The following is a 21,338-nucleotide window of genomic DNA, read 5'->3' as shown; positions in this document are numbered from 1 at the left end:
CTGGCTGTCTATAAACACAGACGAAGAGTTCTCACTCAACAGAAGATTGCGATGTGAGCACAGCAATATAAAACACTTGGAGATGCCAGGGACTTAACCCAGGACTTCATACATACAAAGTATGCACTCTACCACTGACCTACATCCCCAACAGAACAGTTTGTGGAACTGACTTAGAGATGTGCAGATGCTCACTGACCACAATCCACCACTCACGAAGAATGCCTGCAGTTCCCACTTTCGCGTTTCCTCTACTACAGAGTAAATTCATGGGAATGAAGAAATAAGGAAGGAAAAATAATCGCATTAAAGCTTCCAAAGACTGGGCAAAAATGAATCAGTTATTTTTATATCCAGTCACACGGGCGACGGTTGTTGATTCTTCAAAGGGAGAGTGCTTTTTTCTACCTCCTTACTCGACTGTCTTTCAATTCTGTTGTCTTTGAAAGCTTTTTGCATCTTTTAAGTGCTTTTGATTAAACTACGCATAGAAAAACAGCAGTACTAATAAATTTCAGCAGATTCAGCAGTACTGATGAATTTCATGGACCGATGCACACTTCTTCTGTACAACTCCAGTGATAAAGACCTGTCTGTAAATATTGTAGAAGAACGTAAAAGGGCGAAACAACGCTCCAACTACAGGAATGGTAACAGGAAGGATTGTGTTCTTATTTAATATGTCCTTTTCAGATGCCTTGTCAATGCACACAGGCGTTAGAGCTGGATATTTTTTTAGTGGTGTTTGTAAAAGATGGAACATGTTATATCGATACCAGGAAGAAAGGAGCAGACTCTTAATCTTTAAGAGACATAAACAGCTCCTAATCACAGCTAACACTAATTAAAACGTCATCACAGCAAAGGAGTGGAGCCTTGAGTGAATCAAATTAGTTTTCATTGGTCGTCTGTGTCTTCATAACTTTGTAGGTGAGAGAGAGGATTGCAAAAATGTGCAGGGGCTTCTTAGAAGTGCCTTGGTGGTACAGACGACTTCCAAATAATTGAGCCGGATTTTAATCCCAGCCAGTGCATCCCCAAGTCTTTCCAAAATCATCTGAGGTCCGGTAACACATCTTTTGAAACTAGCATTCGAGGAAGGAAGCCTGGTTTTAAACACCAAAACACTCAATAAGGAAGAAGCAGATCTCTGTACACAAGACGGCAGTGCGATATTAGAATTCCTGTGTTCATGATGGATTCAGACTTCTTCTCAGAGGTCCTTGCTCGCCAAATAACTTTGCAGTTGAGGAAGAGCACCACAGAAAATACCGAACTCCACCAGCTAGCGCGTTGGTTGCGCTTGCTCTTTATGCAAGGAGCTGTTTTTTTTTCCTCGCAAAAGTCATTATTAACCAGAAACAGCAGCATAACTAGTCACATTTGTGAAAATACTCTGCTTCAGCAAGGTCAATAAAAGACTCTGAAAGTAGTAAAGCAAAACTGAATTCAAAATCGTATTAGGATTTCTGAGCGATATCTGCATACAGGCATTCCAATAAGAACGTTGAAATCTTTGAATATCATCTCTTTATATATTGCGCTGCTTTTTACCCGGAGTAAAACTATTGGATTGAAGGAATGCTAACTGCACGGTTAAAACGTATAGTTGTTATTTGGAGAAATCTGTGAACTCTTGATTTTATGTGTTTTAAAAGACGGCCATACGAACAGGTAAAAACGACAGTGCTGATTATTTTCCGGAGACGGAGCACTGATGACCTATCCGAGCTGATTGATAAAGCCCACCCAGTGGATACTCTAGTAGAACGTCAAAGAACATTCACCTTTGTATCCAAAGAAACCACAGGAACAACATCAGGAAGCACAATCAATTCCCCTTTTAAATCTTTCCTGTAAGGTATGCTATGTGAATTCATGAAGTTAATCCTCTGATCTCTTTTGAACACGAACAAAGTATTTCTGATGGAGCGCTATGTTCGAAGATTTAATAAGCTTTACCCCTGCCAATGATTCGGCATGAAGAATTAAAAGTTTCACAGACAAAAGCAGCTCACCACCACAGCCAATATTAAATGTACTTGCCAGTACACTATCATGTGCACTGCCTCAAAAGTGATCTCGGCAGATGTTGTTCCCTACATAAAGCTGAACATGCCAAAGAGAATTTATGTTGAGAAAACAAAATATTTTTTCTGCCTTGATGTTAAGCCTGTATTTTAGAAAGTCTATCTCTAAACACCTCCCGCAGCCTAACAAAAAGCGCTTTTACTGATCGTATTGCAGGTCTTAAAGCACTAACATTTGGCAGCGGTGGGATTCAAACCCACGCCCCCAGAGAGACTGGAGCCTAAATCCAGCGCCTTAGACCGCTCGGCCACGCTACCTTCCTCCATGCCTATCTTCCTCACATTGCTGGCTTGGTAAATGCGGGGGCTTCAGCTCTTGTCGTCGGATCTAATGATATCATGACATGTGGAAGTGACTGCACCTTTATCTTCCGAGATGCTTTCAATACCACACACACTACTTTCACCGGCACAAACAGCAATAATGAAGGAGGTGGGATTCATCCTTTGTGCTGTTTGTAGGGGTGCAACTCTACGGTGATCTACTGACTTAAAAAGCAAAATTCAAAATCCTCTGCTACTACTGTTGCTTTTTTCATAGTTTCTTCAGATCCTTCATTTGAACGTCGATTTTGAAGGATATTGATGATAATACCACATAAATTGTGGTTTTCTTGTGCTCGCCAATTTTATTCAAATACCAGCCTTTTTTACAGTTCCTTGCGTGTTTCACAAGGTATAATATCCCCCTCGCATCCTCAGCTAACATATTTTAAAATTACAATAGATTATACAGCATGCATGTTTACATTTATATTAAAATTAAAGTAAATATACCAGAACACATACAGTGCTAACCCAATAATTATTGTCAGGTTCTCCAACAAATCTGCGTTGTTATTTTAACATGTTTCAGCTGAGGGTGCAACAGGAGTATAAATGAATTTTCCTGCCAGCCATTCAAAGACCAAATTCCATGAGTGAACATTATTTTCTCAGACGTTGCCGGCATTGGACTTTGCCGGTGGTATTGAATTATGTCCACAACTATTGTAGTAGTTCCTTCTTGAAGTTCGACACGTGCAAAGCACTCGTAATATCATAGGTGTTAAAGTTCGCTGAGTCTATTCGAGTCGTGGTGTGTATCTCTGCCTATCATTGGGAGACGGGTAGCTTTTTTACACTCAGATTCCAATCTTCAATGCTTTGTGTGAGAGCTTACATAACTTTCATTTTCTCACATTTTCTGACGACTGTTCCAAAGGGGCACCCTGTGAATTCTGAATACTTTTCAAAAATTTGCCTGCATGTTTGATTATTGTCACTTCATTTCGAAAAAGTTCAATATTGATCATAACTAAAGAAAATAATGATCACGAACAAAAAAGGGATAAAGATGCGAGTCAATCTTGAATCTGAGCTGGGTGACACGGGCTTCTGTTCTGATATGGTTGTACGAGAAACAGGAGGAATCGCCAGTCTCCTATAGAACATGAGTTGAATCAGGAGTGAGACATTTCTTATACTCGTGCATATGTCAACGCCTGAACTACATCGTAAAACTAACATTAAGTTGTCAGAGACATTCATTTATATACAAACAAGAGACAGACCAAGTAATAATTCTACATTAGTTCAGGTGGGTACACCTGAACTAACTAACAAACCTATTAATAATTCTACATTAACGTGTCCTACACTGATCAGACTAATTGACATGGTCTGATTCAGAGCCTGTGCAGTTCGTGCTAATTACAACAACGACAGTTCTGAACCCTCATCACCGAACTGAGCACAAGTTCAGCTGTTCTCCAGTTTTGTTACACATGGTTTTTCATTGCAAATGAGTTCAGAGCTGGACCTGATCTCCAGACAATACAGTGTTTTGGGTAATTTGTCGAAATTCGCATGAGGCTGCAGACAACTTACCCAAGGTGTTTTCTATAGCTTTCAGGTGCAGTTCATTTATATTAAAGAATGTAAGCGGTATAAACGCAAGGAGTCAGACGGCAGTCGAACCTATAATTTTCTGATGCGAGGCCTGACGCGTTATTCATTACGCCGCTGACCCTGCTATTGTAGTGCTAAAAAAAACACGTTTTCTACATTTATGTCTGTTTAAAAATCACTCTCTAAAAAAGACAAAGGGTTTGTGTGTCGCGCTAAAATTCCGCTTCATTTTGAATGCAAATAAAAACCGTTTTATTCCAAGAAATCATAAATTTGTCACATCCTTCATACTATACTTCTCTCTTGTATTAGTAAAGCATTTTTATTTAAACTGAACAATATATGAAATGTTTCATCTATACACTTACACATAATAAGTATACGAATAAATACTCGGAAGAAGCCGCAGCTCAGGTATTAGAGCGATTTAAAATCGGATCAGATGATTTAGAGTCCAGACTCCAAACCAACAGCTGACACAGGTCTTTTACAGAACCGTTTTGATTTCCTCTACTTTGTCCCCGTGACGTCATTGTCCTGCTCGCAGCCGAGCCCAACACACGTCTGGTTCCTGTCGCTGGGCGTACACCCTGTGGTCCATGCGGGTCCTAATACCCCAGTAGAATAACGGGGACACTAAACTGTAAACAGGTGCCGTCCTTCGGCTGAGACGTAAAACCGAGGTCCTGACTCTCTGTGATCATTCAAGAGAATGGTGGTGGTGGAGGGGAGTCCCCATTACCTGTAAAGCGCATTGAGTGGAGTATCCAGAACAGCGCTATATAAGTGTAAACAATGATGATGATGATTAATATTATTATTATTATGATGTAAAATGCAATAAAAAATGAAAAAAATATCAAACTTTGATTCAAAATAGATTAATGTAAAAACTGATAAAGCTTATGCTTTTTTCAGGGCTATATCTACTTTTTTAAAAAAAAGCGAAGTCTGTCGCGGTTGTGAAAGTTAGAGAATGTGTACCAGCGGGTGCCTTCATATCGCGAGCGTCAGTCTCGCCCGTAGCTGCGAGAAGGTTAAAAGCGCACAATTGAGCTGTCTTTCGTCAAAGTAATTGCCGGAGCAGTAAGACGCAAAGCACCATCCAGCAGCTGTACACGATGTTCGGGGAAGAGCTAATTCTGTTTTTAGCACAGGGAGTGAGAATGAGCTCAGTCCGGCTCCCAGCAGAATCCATCCTGGTTTGGTTACAGTGCGTCTGAGGCTCTTTGGATCGTAACGTAAAAAAAAAACAATTGCTCACATCGTGTGACTTCCACGACAGAAAGGAAAGGTATCACTTAAAAAAATCAGAACTGAAGATTTGGATCCTGGGCCTCAAATTCTTAAAATGATAATTATCAAAATATCAGACTGTGTTTCTGCAACATTTCGTGCACAGTACGCCATTTTAATCTAAAACAGTCACAACGAGGGCTTTACACGCAGTGTGGGGTATTTTCCCCTTTTATATTTTTGCCACTTTATATCGAACCTGTTATACTCCCAGAAGTGCACAGTAGCTTGTACTTAATAAAAATGTACAATTCACCACTGGTATAAACAGATGTGTGCCGTGTTTGCCTTTGTTAGCATTTGTTTAAAAAATAAGTTCACAATACGATAAAAACACAGAAAGCACAAACTTTATAATTTGATTTAATCAAATCAAATAATCAAACTTTGTAATTTGATTTGGTAAAATCAATACGAAATCATTATGCCAATTAAGTACCTATCCTTTGAAAACAGAGAACACCTTTATATCTACAAAAAAAACTTGACATTGGTATGCATTTTTGGATTACAAAGCAGACAGTGTAGTCCCTTAATTCAAAGATCAGATCTTGGCCAAAACAAGACAATCAGACGTGGGCTGAATTCGGAACAGGAACCTCTACTTCGTCGTTTATAGAGCTTTTGATCAATGTCTGATTGAAACAGATTCGCTTTTTTAACTCTTTGATTAAAGTACATAAAAAGCACCTTCCTTCGAGCCGGAATCGAACCAGCGACCTAAGGACACCCTGCTGCTTTCTCTACAGTCCTCCGCTCTACCAACTGAGCTATCGAAGGAATGTCAAAAATTATTCTCTGGCACATACTGCCCAATGTAGTGAAATGTTCCGGGTGATTTAAATCCCACTTCAACATCAAGTTTCCAACTCGTTTCCTTAGTCTTGTTTACCTTGAATTTAAGGCACGAACCAGGATTCTACTGTATAAACTTCCAGGGATATTACAAAATGTTTGATGGGGCATCAATCATTCCAGTCGGAAATTGACTCCTTTTTTATTCTCGAGGGATCATATTAAACATTTCATTAGTATCGAGAGGAGGATCACCATGAGACACAAAACAAACAGTTTCTTTCTATCTATTAGAAAGTAGCGTTTGTGCTACATTAATAATATTTTCGTGGAAATAAAGAAGTTGTAAATTTTAAAATTTATATTTGAATCGAAATGTGGTTTTGAGTTAAATATTAGCGCGTTCATGTAATTAGTTTGTGTTTGTCATTACTATATATATATATTGCCATCTTACTAGAATTTGTAACTGAAGTTTACTAGTTGTGTTTTTTATGATGATTAGACATTTGTTGATTACAATGTTGTATATAATCTATAATTTGAACTACATATTTTTCAGGTGTGAATAATTGTATATTTTAAGAATACATTTCTAAAATAAATCATTGGCTTTATTTACTAGTTTCTACACCTATAAAAATCTTTCTTTGATGTATAATAGACCTTTAACTATATATGTATTATAGTCTTCTAACTTTATCCGTATAATAGAACTCCAACCATTTATGTATAATAAACATATAATCATAGATGTCTAATTGACGTATAACGATATACGTATATTAGAATTTCATTCTAGACCAGTTACGGAGCACATTTACACGTCTAAGGTATGCGTTTAATAGTCGTATATTCTACATCTTTTGCCCACTGGGATGTGCCGATTTTAACTTAGCAAACCAAGATACACATTTTCTAATGAAGCCTTAATTAAAAGACAGTTTGTTTCTCGAAAGCGTGTTATGTAAAAAAAGAGAAAAACGAAAATATATGGATGACAATCTTTCAAAGCTGAAGATGTTACTTTTGAAAAATTGACATTTTATGTATGCAGATGCATTCGCTGGTTTTAGAACTTTGCTGTACTTCCTGAATCATTTTCAGTATTATAAAGTGGGTGTAGATTTTTCTTTCAAGTTAGGACGCGAGTGTGTCCATGTGTTTGATTTTCGTTTCACTGATTCTCATTGAAGATTTGGGAATTAACGACGAAAGAATCAGTTGCCTCGGAAAGCAGAAGGTTTGGTTCTCAACGATATTAAAGACACGCCCATGTAGAGCAGCGGGTGATGTTTTGTACTATAAAAGACCAAGTGCTCAAAATGACGTCTGCGTTTACCGTTTAGACTTTTCATCTCGGGCGCACTTTTAGAAAGCAAAGATAGAGCAGTTGTGTTGAATCGCCCTATGACAGCTGTCAGCAGAGTGGCGCAGCAGAAGCGTGCTTGGCCCATAACCCAGAGGTCGATGGATCGAAACCATCCTCTGCTATGTGCACTTTATGCACGATTGATAAGCACACCGTCAATTTAATGAAGTGCATTAAAACTGTTTTTTTTTTCTCTCGTGTGTATGCAAGCTTTACACTTAAGGTACTCTTTCATCTTTACCAATAGCAGATGCCCAAGTGTATCTTTGGTTGTTCTGCGATCCTTCATAGTTTCCTCAATTCCTTCAAATGAACATCCATATCAAAGCAATTATGTATATATATATATTACAATTAAGGTACATATTAAAAATATCAACGCACATTTGTATAATGCTCATTTAATAATGATTGTCAAGGATTGTCAAGTTCTCCAACAAATCTGTGTACTAATTTTAAAATATTTTTGCTAAGGATACAACGGGTGTATAGATGAATTCTCCCAACAGCCAGTTAAAGAAAAATTCCACACGTGAAGATGGTTTTCTTGGACATTGACTTAGGTACTTAATTGTTTACTTGTTGTAGTTGCACACAAGTAAAACACGAAGATTTCCCGCAACATTCAAGAAGGTTTGCGAATAAATCCCTTCAATTTTAAGTGGAGATTATGTTTAAATCATCACAATCTGAAGCGCATCCCTGAGTGCGTTTGACCCACCAGCCCTTTGTTTAACAGCTGCACAAGGACACATTCCCGTTGCTTTTCACAAATCACTGGCATTTTTTTGCAGCATTTCTTCTGTCCTGAGAAGCAAGATTTGTATTTTATCTTTCAGAAGTTGTATGAATTTCTTGAAGTTCAGAAACAACTTGTTCCAGAAAAGAAATGAACACTTGCTTCAAAGTAAATCAAGACGTATGTGTCTCTTGCTGTATGTGCTCTTATCTGTCAATCTCTCTCTCCTCTTCTCTCACTCTGGCAGTCTGTGCAGAGTTTCTGAAGGAGGTGTAACACCACTTGGAAAAGAAGAAAAATTCTCAGGAAAAATTCTCAGGAAAATTCTCAGGCAGAATAAAAAATCATTATTCTCTTCTCAGTCAGATTCACAGCTCAGACAGGATCTCAACTCCGTACTGCTCTCTATCCTCACAATCCAGAACCAGAAGATATTCAGACAATCAGTGCTGCTACATGAACAATATCAGACAGAACAGCCTGGACTCGTGTCACATTTCCCCCTTTTTTCCTTCCTCCCAGCCCTCTTAGAGACATAAAAGAGCTCCCAGTTCTCTGTGAACTGGGCTCAGGGGTCACTGATCTGGCAGTTGTGGGCTCTGATCCAGGTCGAAAGCAAGAAGGTTTTATTAACGCTTTCCAGGACTTCCAGCCCTTCAGTATTACTTTCTTTACTGTATGTCAGCCTCCCAAAATGTTTATAAATGTTTTATAACACATATGAGTGTGGAATTATCTTATTATTTATATATAGTATTTATGTAATAAACACCAATAGTGACACTATGATCAGTATATTGATTATTTGTAGCCGATGGTCCGATGGTCGTGTCTACAATAGTGACCATTTGACTAGTCTGTAGCTCTGAGCAGTGGGACTCAGATCACACAGAAGACCTGTCTGTGTGTGATTCCATACCAGCCCTGGGATTCAGCTACTCTCACAAATGTCTCATAGACCGTCTTATACATTTACAATTAGATGAAGTCATGTAACAGTTTTAAAGATTATTTAAATAATCAGACAGCAGTTTTGGCAGTGGACACATCTCCACATGGGGGAAAGAAACTGAAATATATGTGCTCACTGTAAAGTAGGAAGAAGTGGTCAGACAAGCAAAACAACTTTGCAGATAATGTGAAGTGACATTGTTTTGTGTCAATCAGCTCACAGATTTCACTTCATGTGCCTTAAGCTGTGCAATTTGTATGGTTGTTGAATGAGATTGATTTCTTTACAAGCCCAGTCAATTGCCAGTGGAGAGCTTGCCGACACACACCTTCATGAAGACTCTCTTTAAGATTTCATTGTCACGTCGCCTCCTTTGCATACAATAGTAGCTCCGACACTAAGAGAAAGGATGAGAAATGGCGTTTATCAAGCGATTGCAGTGTTTGTTTGACTGAGGATCCTTGTGTGCTGAACTGGCCTCTGGAGAAGTGTAGTGCAGTAAAACAGAAGGTATGTGTCACTCAAGATTTTTTTAAAGCAACAAAAAAAGTGCTCGGAAATATTTTACAAGAATGAAACCTTACATTCACCTAAATAAACATTCACCCTCTACATTAGCAGAGAACAGTAGGACAGAAGGTTAATGTCACTGGACACTGTGTTAGAGAGGCCGATCTCTTCTCCCTCATTATGCAGGCTTACCCACTCATGATGAACTGTCCTCCAGCGATACTCAACTGCCATCATCGACACAGACATGACGTTCATGTACATATTATACCTTAATATGGCACTTATTTACAATAATTTGATCAAAACAACTGGTGAAAAAATAATAATCAAATATATCTTTCCTTCTTTTAGTAGATAAAGAATTAGTCCAAAAAAGAAGCATTTATTCCTTTCCTCTCCTACCAGCCCTTACAAGTCACCCAGTTTTTAATTTAGAGCTGGATTAAAGCTCTAGTCTCTTTGGGGGTGTGAGTTGGAATCCCACTGCTGCCAAATATCTCCAACTATCTCAGTGTTAAGACGCAAAAAACACACATTTGCTGCAGAAGGAACAGGAGAATTTGTGCCATTCAGCCTTATAGCGTGATGTCATTTTCTCATGCTCATTTTTGGATGCTTGTGATCGAATCTATGATTCTTATGAGTGTGCTCACCCTCCATAAAGGTAGCACAGATAACGTGCCACATTTTCAGAGAATCGCATTAAGTACAGGTCAGAAGAAGGCGACAAAGTGTCCGCTAGGCAGTTCAGCGATTTCAACGGTGTTCTCTGTTGTTTAGGTCCAGAATGACACCTGTTACAACCAGGAAACACACAGTGTCAGGCATCAAGAAGACTTCCCAAAACCATGATCCTCTCCTTGATCTGGTGATGGCATCCAGACATTTCCTGCAACAAAGCCAGGATATGGTCTTCAACAACACGAGTGAAAAGCTAATTCCCAACCTTTGCAATCCTTTGCAAAGAAGGACCGCATGTGCTCAATGTTAAATGCACTGTTCATTATTAATAATAATAATCTTTACATTATATAGCACCTTTAAAGCTGGCTTTTCAAAGCGCTTTACAGAATCACAACAATAAAGTTAAAAAAATACACAACATAAGCAGGATGAGAATACACAGTTAGAGGACACAATAGATGGTGGTATTAAATACAGTAGGAACAGAGGGGTAAAGAATAGTTCATTAAAGGCTCTTCTAAAGAAGAGGGTTTTGAGTCTGGATTTGAAGGAGTTTAGAGAAGGTGACTCTGTGATATCCTCGGTGATAAAGATTCAGAGCTTTGGGGTAAAACAGGAGAAGGCCCTGTCACCCATAGAGTGTAGATGGACGGGGGAACAGATAGGAGACCAGAATTAGAAGAGCGAAGGTTGTGAGGTGGGGAGTAGGGCGATAACCCAGACAGGTACTGAGGTGCCAAGCCATGGGGAGCCTTATAGGTGAGCATGAGGATTTTGAAGTTGACAGGAAGCCAGTGCAAGGACTCCAGGACAGGAGTAATGTGATCACAGTCCAGTGCTAATTTCTTTCTTGTGGCTGCTGGTTCATTTTCAACTGTGGACTCTTAAGAAGTCCTTTATTTGACTTGATCAACACCAATCCCTAGAGGATTTTGAAAGGTTGAATCAAAATGATACATGACGCTGGTGGGACTCGAACCCACAACCTTTGAATGACTACATTCAATCAAGGCCTAGAAGTCCAATGCACTCACCATTGCGATATAAAACAGCTACAGAAAGCTGTAACTCATGCTTCTCCCGTTGTCTTTAAATTAAGCTCCATAAATATTGACAATGAGTGGCCTGTTGTCTACGAAGAGATACCGCTGGGATTCGCACCCAGGGTCTCCTGGTTTTTAGTGAGGCATCTTAACCAGCTAAGCAACGGTGCCAAACCTGCTAAATGTTATCCACAACTTCAAACACCTGTGAGAAACAGGCACCTGCAGTGTTTCGTCTGCTGGCTCAACAGATAATCCTTTTCGAAGTTTAAGGAGAGGATTTGTTTGTCAATTCAATTAAACATTTTAGAAATGCTGAACGATGTGTTTCACGCGCAGAAATATTTTATGGTTACGTACTTTTTCTATGCAGTTAGTTCTCCTTCAACTCCGACCCAACAACAGAGGTCATTTTAAATACAGGAGTAAAGGCACATTGCACATCTGCAAAACATCACGTACAGGTTTAGGGAGAACGACATCAGTTATTGGAAGGTTGGAAGTTTCGGGTCACTTTTTTATTATAGATTCAAGCAGCCCTGAATACCTTTTCAAGATACATTTCAGAATCCCAGTCACATCCTGTATGATTGCTACACAGGTCTACAGTATACAATCAGAATACTGTTTGTGCATTATATAAAACACACCGCCCAAAGCATTTCTAAAACAGGAATTACATGTTTCTGAATGCGCCCTCCTTTATAAATAAAATAAAAGGTCTGAAGCCTGCTCCAAAGAAGCACTATATTCAGAGCTGACAAAGATGTGATAGGAAACATCTCGGAAAACGAAGATGCAGTCATTTCCACGCGTCGCACAACAAGAGCTGAACCCACCCGACATTCTCCAAAAGAGTAAGGTGTTGGGAGTGTGGCTGGGTGGTCTATGTGCTGGGTTTGTGCTCCATTTTCTTCGCTGGGTTAGGTTTGAATCTTGCAGTGTTGGTGGGTTAAGACCTTCCTTCTATTGCGACTTCAATGGGTAAAAGCTTTGCTTGACAGTCTGTCGAGAGACTGAACTAGGTGTTTCAAGATAGTCTTTGTCAGCTTAACATCAAGGCATAAAAAAGCCTCATTTTGTGTTCCCAACAGCAATGCTCTTTGGTCCCTTCAGCATTATGCAGGGAACAACATCTGCCGTGATCACTTTTGAGTCAGTGTGAATTGTAGTGTGCCGCAATTGTTTTTAAAATTGGTTTTGTAGGCATGGTGCATTTGTGTGTGAAACTTGAATGCTGTGCTTTTTCACGCAGAATCATCAGCAGGAGCAAAGCTTATTCAATCTTTGCGCACAGCGCTCCATCAGAAATACTTTGTCCAAGTTTTGAAGAGATTGTGGGATTCTCTGCACGCGTTCACATCACGTACCTCAGACAACACCACCATTCGATGGGAAATTGATTCTGCTTCTTGCAGTTGTTCCTGTGGTTGCAGTAGTTACAAAGTCTCACTTTCCTCCACCTTCTGCTATAGTATTCACTGGGTGAGCTTCATCATTTGGCTCAGAAAGGTCAACTGTGCTTCGGAAAAAATCAGCTGCAGTGTCGTTATTTTGTCGGTGAGTATGGCTGTCTTTTAAAGCACATGAAAAACACGAGTTTGTGGATTTCTCCAAATAGCAACGAATTCAGTTGTGCAGTGCTTTACTGCTTTCAGAGGGTCTTTTATCGATGCTGCTATAGTAGAGAAGTAACATAATCACAAACGCAACCATTTGTGCTGGCTGTTTCACTAAGTATTAAGCTTTTTCAACTATCACATGATTTTAACTAATTTAACATCATCTACAGGAGAGCACCTCACACTGCTCACTGAGCTGATGTACAGTATGTGCCCATTTCTCAAAAATTAAATATCATCTGAACTGATTTTTTCTATTTTAAATGCTTTCCTACTCTTTTAATATTTCAGTTAAATCTTGAATTACTTTCCATTGATATTAATCCTAGTCCCGATGAACGATTCCGGGACATGGTGTACCTTGAATAATGTTCTTATAGGTTTCAGTTTGGAAAAGTGCACTCTCCAGAAGCTACCGAAACCTCTAATGGTCGCACAAAGCTTAATGCAATAGCAACGTTTGGGGTTGAAAAAGAATATTACTTGCTATGAATACGAACACTGTTACAGGAGGCGCGTAAGGACTATTTTAGCTCAGATCATCAATTTATCTTACATTTCTACTCCATTAATATCGCTATTGAGTGCTAAAGGTAGGTCCTGGCAATACTTCATGAGATCTTCTTAAGAAAACGTAAAAAATATATTTCCAGTGCTTAACAAAAAGTAAAAAATACAGATTATGTGCAACTGATAAAATCTCTCTTCCAGGGATGTTGTAGCCACATGCAAATTACTTTATCAGCTTTAAAAGTTTCCTTTGCATTTATAAGACGATCAGCATGACACTCAAAACATACCTGTATTCAGTAAGCGCCGAGTCTGCTGGCTGAGCTAGTTGCCTCCTCACACATAATAGCAGCCCCGACGCTAAGATAAATGAAGAGAAATTGCTTTTATTGGGCACTTTTCATATCCGATGAGCTTGACATCTCCCAAGGGTGACGGAGTTCTTTTGCGACACTGCTTTTCCCTTTTTTCTTCTTTCTGTACTCTGATGGAAAAAAAACGAGAAAGCATGTAAGGGAAAAATGTATTTTTTTCATGGAGAAAATGTGCACCAGGAAATGGTTTTGAAGAAGTGATTTAACATGATACATGACCTAATTTACTGTAGCAAATGCTCACACTGCAAGGTCTGCTTTACTACAAGAGAGAAGTAGAGTGAAGATGTCATAATTTCACTGCGTTGTTGAAGAAAACATCTTTTTCTTTGAATTCTAAATCAATCAGAATTTCAAAGTGACACACAAACCCTTTGTCTGTATTAAAGAGATGATATTTTAAAACTGATAAAAATGTAGAAAACACGTTTCTCACTTAGAAATTTTAGATGGGATGGTGTATTACAAGTTGCAGTGCTGAACTCACCATGGTGCCATTCAGTTACATGATTGGCCAGTGGTTTAATGGATAACGCGTCTGATTTTGCATCATGAGATTGTAGGTTCGACTTCTACCGGGTTCGTGTGATTTTAAATCAGACTACTCAGAAATAGATGTCCATTATGTGAATGAACCGCACCTGAAAGCAAACGTTGGTCGGGTTTCCTTCTTTCCAGCATGAAATAGCAAATCGTTACAAAAAGCACCCGCTAATGTCCAATAGCGTTAGTCATTTTAATTAACATGAATATACTGTAAGGTCTTGGTACATGGGAGTGGATTTCATCCACAATTTAAAAAAGGGCAAATTATATTTACAGGCTTTTTAATACAAAAGTGACCTAAAACTCTGTAACTTTCAGGTTAGTTTGAACCTGTAATGAAAAAGGGGCCTGAAACTTCCATTCTGTGATGTAACTGTCTCTAAAGTCGGATGTGATGTTTCACGGATGTGCAGTGTGCCTTTTCTCTTGTCGTGTTCAAAATGACTTGCTGTGTAATTTCCTGAATGCGTGTCCTGTACTGCTCTGTTATTTCATTTAGATTATCTATGTGGTGTACAGATAAAATCAAATTGCATGGTCTAATTTCCAGGTTCGGCACCAGCTGAACCTGAACATACATCAGCCGATCTCGACATGATTTGAGCACACAACCTTTTGATGTGGTATCAGATGCACTACTGTTGCACCACGAGGTCACTCCCCATAAGGGCTTTTAATTCCCCCAAGGAGAAAAATCAGCGTCCGTGAAAAAGATTTTTTTTTTTCATTCTCTCCTGTGAGAAGCGCCGCTCTTCCAACGAGGGTCTCTTCTTCCCAGACCACAGATTATTCTTCCTGTCCGGCTCTCACACAGAGAGCAGACACACTGTCTCCACTAATGTGTTTACTACATCTATAGATCTGACCCCCTTACAGCCCTGATATTCCTGGACAGGATCCCATATTGAGCAGTATTTCTCGCGTTCTGAACTTACAGTGTGTACACAATGTACTTTATACACAAAGTAAGTGTTTTCGTAACTCTTGGATGTTTTGTGAAAATGTTACTGGCATGCCAAAATCGCCCCCTCAACTGAACAGTCCCACCCCCCTCAGTTTTGGATAAAAGGCTTGGATAAAAAGTTTTTGAACACTTTCACTTACTTAACTTGAGCCGTAAAAAATAGTTGTACTTTGTCAATGGTCAGATATCTACACTAACCCCGAATTCACAGTTACTACATCAGACTGTTTGATGTGCAGGAGGGCTATCCATCCAGGAACAGCACGTTACATAGTGTCTATGTTTTTGGGTGTCAACATTATTATGACCTTATTTGCATAGGTGGACCAATGCCTTGCAGTAGTTTATCCTCATACTTACAATCGTTATATAACTAGGACTGTAGTTATAGAAGTTTGTACTTTCTGTTGGTTTTACAATGATTTCTTAATGATTCAGAACCTCGTTACCATTGATGTTGTTGCAAAAATGAACACATATGGTTGATGCTCCAGGAAAAAATAATCACGTGAGTTCTGATGAACGTGGAACTGTTCTTCATCACTAAATACCAGATTGCTTGTCGTTATCTTCTAACATGAAATACTAATCAGTGGCATGCTTGCGAGAATTCACTTGGATGGTTGCAATGGCTCCGTTTAAACCGAAATATCACTGCCCCCCTCAGGATTTCAGATCCCCCCCTCCCTACAGATCATTCCCCTGGTGCCAGTCCTGGGTATAATGATGAACATAGCTGCCTTGCAAGCAGTGAATCCGGGTGTGATTCCCACCTGACCGATCGACAAACCTTTTCCAATGAATCTTTGATCAATTTAAAAAAGTCTTGAAGCTGGTAGGCTAGGGAAGAAGCACTGTTTGAGTGCACTGAGGAAAATGTGCTACTGTGCTGTGCTGCTCCAGTAGCGCAATTGGTCAGGTTGTGGTGCTTTTATAGTGGAGTTATGCTGAGGTTGTGAGTTCACTTATCACAGGGAATAGTTTCTGTTTTCAGCCGCAGAAACTTGCTGTTTAATTTAAGGCGGTTCTTGTGTTACTTTTTCCGCTCGATGGAGCTGTATTAATGCAGGCACACCTGCTTCCACGTACACGAGGGTAATTTTCCTCTTCCACCTACAATTTCAACATTTACCTTGGGAGATGTCAAACCACAGAGCCTGTGCTGCGTGTCAGTGCCAACTTATTGGACACCCCGTTGAACATAAAAAGCATATTGAGCTCCTTGGACATAAGCCATTTCTCGTCACTTGCTCAGCGAGCAGGCTCAGCGCACACTGAATGCAGGTGTCTCAGAGCAATTGAGATGTGTCCAAGTGGCTGTAAAAGGGATATATATGATGCCAGTGCCGTGGCTTAGTTCTCCAACGGCAGGTGTAGCGGCACGCCGGTTGGAGTATTCTCGGTCGCATTTAATGGCAACGTCAGCTCAAAGATTTGGTTCAAACCACCAAATGGAGACGGGTGTGCAGACAAGCTGACCCTGCTGATGTGGGATAAACACTAGGATGAGTGAGTGCTGTGGCTTAGGTGGTTAAAGCGCCTGTCTTGTAAACAGATGATCCTGGGTTGAATCCTAGTGGTGCCGTTCTTCCTGTCTTGCTGCACAGTTTATCATTATGGACGGCAACATGCTTCTACATTAAATTTAATTGAAGTGTTCATTTAATTTTTGGAACAACTTTTTTTTAAAAAGTCCATACAAATTGCAAAAGATAAAATAGTCATCTTTCTTGTCGGTGCAGAGGAATTACTGCCAGCTGGCCAAGAAATGAAACGATTTTTTTGTTTTTAGCCAAAAACCTGTGAATGTAGAAAAAAGGTGACGTGCGTTAGTTTTTATGGCACAATCAGTCATCGTATCCTTCAGTAAAACATAACGTTGGTAAATCAAAAGTCCCCACAGACGCATTTCAAATTAATCTGACCTCAACACCGTCTCCCCTAAATGTGATGGGGTTTCTTTGGATGTCCTTAAGCATCCTGATAGTTGCAGAGATTTCAAACTTTTGGCACAAGTCAAACTCCAAGAAGTTAATAGTTGAGCGCCTAAGTCAATATCACCTGGAATGTGACTATGTAAACTTAAATAGTATTCAAAATATTGCAATTTTGTTGTAGTTTAAAAAGATATTTTAGCTGGGGATTCTCAAATGATGAGGGTAGAAAAGAGAACCATTCGACACCATCAGGAATGCTTAACGTGTGATAAAAGTGTTTTTTTAATCACAAAGTGAAAATAGTGAATTTGTCTTTCATTTAGACGTTCATCAAAAGCTCATTAAACGATGAAGGAGAGGTTTGTGTTCCGAATTCTCTTCGTGTCTCATTGTCTTGCTTTGATTTTTAAAATGTACACTGTTGACTATTCACTCTTCCTAACACGATTAAAGAGCCGAGTTTAGTTCAGAGGTAAAGCATCTCATGCATCGTATGAAACTCTGTTTTCTATCACCAGCGTCTCCACTCTGGATTTCTTTTTAAGCGCGATATCTTTTCTGTGATTTCTTTCGTTTGAATTCCCTCATGTAAGAGAAAACTGGCTCAGGGACGCCAAATATGTAACGTTGTGGCTCTCTGAAGGCACCAGTTCTGTAGGGTTTGGGCATTTACTGTGACAATTATTAATTGTAGCAGTAAATCACAAAGTTGATTCTTTTGATGGCTTTAGAACCCAACCATGCGACATAACTCAAACAACGCACACACACAGGTACTAATACACGAGGATACATTTATTAATACATAGAATATGCATATAAACCTAACAGATCTTATCGAGAGGGTTATCAGAATACAAAAGATATATATTCATTCAGTTACGAAGAGTTACACATCAAGAGGACATACGTTCAGTATATCATTCATTTCGTAAATGAACTTGGTTATAACTTCTACATTAGATACTCAAAACAAGTACATAACTCTTAGGAATTAAATTGATATCAACTGGTTTGGATAACAATTGAATTCTCGAGCTGTAATGCATTGAAGTTGAATACTCATCCAATTTCTTTGGGGATTCATATCTCCTGCAGGCTCAAAGAAACAGTTGCGGGCTGTTGCTGTCCAATCCGTGCTCTCTGGCTGTGTGCCAGGCTGTGCTGTGTGGCTTGCGACGGTGCGCTGCTGATGCTCACTGACCGGCTAGTTAGTGTTGGCTTTAACTAGCAAAGTTTGCGCACAGGAGAAAAGATGACTGTGGGTCCCAGCAAGTCAGGAAGAGGACCGGTTCGGTCCTGATGAAGAGCTAGTTCTGAATAGTGATTCAGCTGTCCACAGTTCCGACCTGTTCACGAGGCCTGCTGCTGGCGCTAACCTCGGGTGGATCCTCTGGTTATTCTCTGGCAACCTCCGCTCTAGACTCTTAGAACAAAGGAAAGTTCTGGCACTCGGACACACTGGCCGTTCCGTGGTTGTCCGGGCTGAGTCTCAGGATGGTCAGGAGGCGCGCTGCGAGAATGTCCTGCCCTTGGGAGCCTTCTGCTCCTGGGCCGTCCTGCCCTGGAATTCTCCTTTGAATTCCCTTTTAGAATAGTCCACAGAATCCTCTCCAGAATCCCTTCTGAATCTTACTGAATCTCGTTTTTACCTGGAGGAACTTCAGCTTGTTGATTGGCTGAATGTTCCATGGGCATCAGAGTCCCACGTGGGTTACTCAGCCCTACCAGTCCCTGATTGGTTGATCAAGGTGAGATATGAGTCATTTACTCCTGACACCTAGGAATGCAGTCCAGATGTCCATCTGGCACTCCCTAGACAGATAGGCGCCAATGGATGACCATTGATCATGATAGCCAGGCTTAGCTAAGTGCATCCCCCTTTGGGAGCTGTCCTAGGACCTTAAATCACCCTGCACTAATGGTCTCTCTGTGGCTGCACCACAGAGATGAACAGAGAAATGGGGCCTCATTTGGGAAGCTCAGAAACACTTAATTCTGCCTTATTATTAAGCCTCGCCGCTACAGTGAATTTCAGCGTTTTAAAGAGATGTAATTTTTAAATCAGACAAAATGAAAGACTTATTAACTAAATACACATAGAAAACCTCCACCTAATTGAGAAAATTTGGACTGGGGCGATGTATTATTGTAGCGGCGCAAGCTCACAGTGGTGCACTTGAGGAATGCGGTACAAGGGCCAGTGGTGCATTGGATAATGCATCTGATTACGGATCAGGAGACTGTAGGATCGTAATGCTCTTAAACCCAGTACCATAACCGCAGTGTGTTCAGTCCTACACAACCTTTCTATCGACTGAATAAACCTCCTGTTCCATCTCCATCTTCTTCCCACACATTCCGGCTATTTCACCACCGTTACTGTTGGACCACAGTCACAGATACGTAAGGGACACTATTCTGAAGAACCGTCTTAAATAAATAACGTTGCAAAAGGTAACAATAAGGGTTTCTTAACGTAACCTTACATCTGGCCATACAATACAATTTCTGTACCCTCAAATAAAAAAAAAATTGTACTGCTTTCTCCTGAGAAGTGTAGTGTCAAATACAAGTGTAGTGTCAAATCACAATAAATAATACATCAAATATACTAAATTAACACCCAGATATGACAGATGTGACAACACACAGCTATGACAGAACACATTGAAGACTTAAGCCCTTTAAATTTTTATTTCCTTAATTTCCATTCTCTTCCCTCCCCAGGATAACTGAAAACTAACTGTACTAAAGACTGTATATGCATTACTTGTAATACAGCTACTAATAAAGATATACATGGAACTTAATTATTCATAAATAACACTTGTATTACTACAAATGTGTTATGATAACATTCATTGTGAATATTTGTGGTGTCTGGAAAGCAATTTTAGTTAAATATAATAATAATTTTCAAGCAAGTGGTGCATAAGCTTGTTAATTAATGAGTACATTATTTCCATTACATTCAAGACAGTTCTAATGTGATCAATTGTTCTGCTTAGTCCGCTACCGAGTTGCTTAAAACCTATGAAGAGGTGGTTTAAGCTAGACTCCTAATGCAGTAACATCTAATGGGCAGCAGCTGTTATTTTAGGTTTGTTGCAATCGAGAACAGGTTTAGTACAGAGCTGCTGACAAATTTCAGCGGAGTTTATTGTATATAAGTTTATTGCAATTGACCCATTGTAGCTACCAATCAGCAGCAAGGAAAAACAAACTTCACTTGTGCCTTTTAAAAAAAGGGGAAACAGAGTAGTAGTTTATGTGGTAATTTCAGGTACTGTACAATGTAAGAACTAAAGTTAACTACTCCCATAGTAATGCGTGGGGTCCTATCAATAGAACAAAAAAAATGTTGTAACCCGAAAAAACAACAAACACAAAACGAGAATCTTCCAGGAACCTAGGTAAACCTAGGTACTTTAGTAGTCTAACAACTATGAAAAAAAAACCAAACGCAACACCTTCAAAAGAAAAAGAACATTAAAAACAAATCTGGGGAACAACAAAAACACAGAATCTAATGCGAGAGCTTTTTCAAGTCTTCAGTGCTCCTCTCGTCTCAGTATACCTCTCTCATATATTTGTGTACAGGTCAGTTGGAGGTACACAGCTGATGGTAATTTTAGTAGGGAGCTGCGTCAGCATGCATGGGCTTCAAAGGAAAAGTCAAGGTTTATTCCATGCTGAAAAGAGAAGGAAACACAATGTTTCAGCTGTGGAGCCTTCTTTGATTGTGACTCAAAATGAACCTTTACTTGTTCATTTGATGTTAGTTTATCTTTATCAAATACCTAAGAGTATCTAAACTCGAAAGTTGCTTTCAGTAGCTGAAAACATTGCCCCAGGTGAGGCTTGAACTCACAACCTCGGCATAACTCCGCTGTGCACTGCTGTATAAGGACCGCGCGCTGACCGATTGCTCCACTGGAGCTATGCAAGTTGTGATCCTTATACAGACTGACGCTGCAGAAACAGGGTGAAAACAGTTTCGGTTGTGGA

General features: G+C 39.7%; 2 non-coding genes across 2 annotated transcripts; both read right to left on the bottom strand.

The window, feature by feature from the left end:
- Positions 1-2,266: 2,266 nt before the first annotated feature.
- Positions 2,267-2,348, bottom strand: trnal-uag (transfer RNA leucine (anticodon UAG)). Its single transcript has one exon. It is a non-coding gene; the product is annotated as a tRNA-Leu (tRNA).
- Positions 2,349-5,968: 3,620 nt separating this feature from the next.
- On the bottom strand, positions 5,969-6,056 carry trnay-gua (transfer RNA tyrosine (anticodon GUA)). The gene is given in 2 exon segments: positions 5,969-6,004; positions 6,020-6,056. It is a non-coding gene; the product is annotated as a tRNA-Tyr (tRNA).
- Positions 6,057-21,338: the final 15,282 nt, after the last annotated feature.

This window comes from Atractosteus spatula, chromosome 10 (assembly GCF_055471065.1).
Source record: "Atractosteus spatula isolate fAtrSpa1 chromosome 10, fAtrSpa1.hap1, whole genome shotgun sequence".
NCBI classification, from domain to species: domain Eukaryota; kingdom Metazoa; phylum Chordata; class Actinopteri; order Semionotiformes; family Lepisosteidae; genus Atractosteus; species Atractosteus spatula.
Note: the sequence above shows the minus strand (reverse complement) of the source record. Positions and strands in the feature narration are given on the sequence as shown.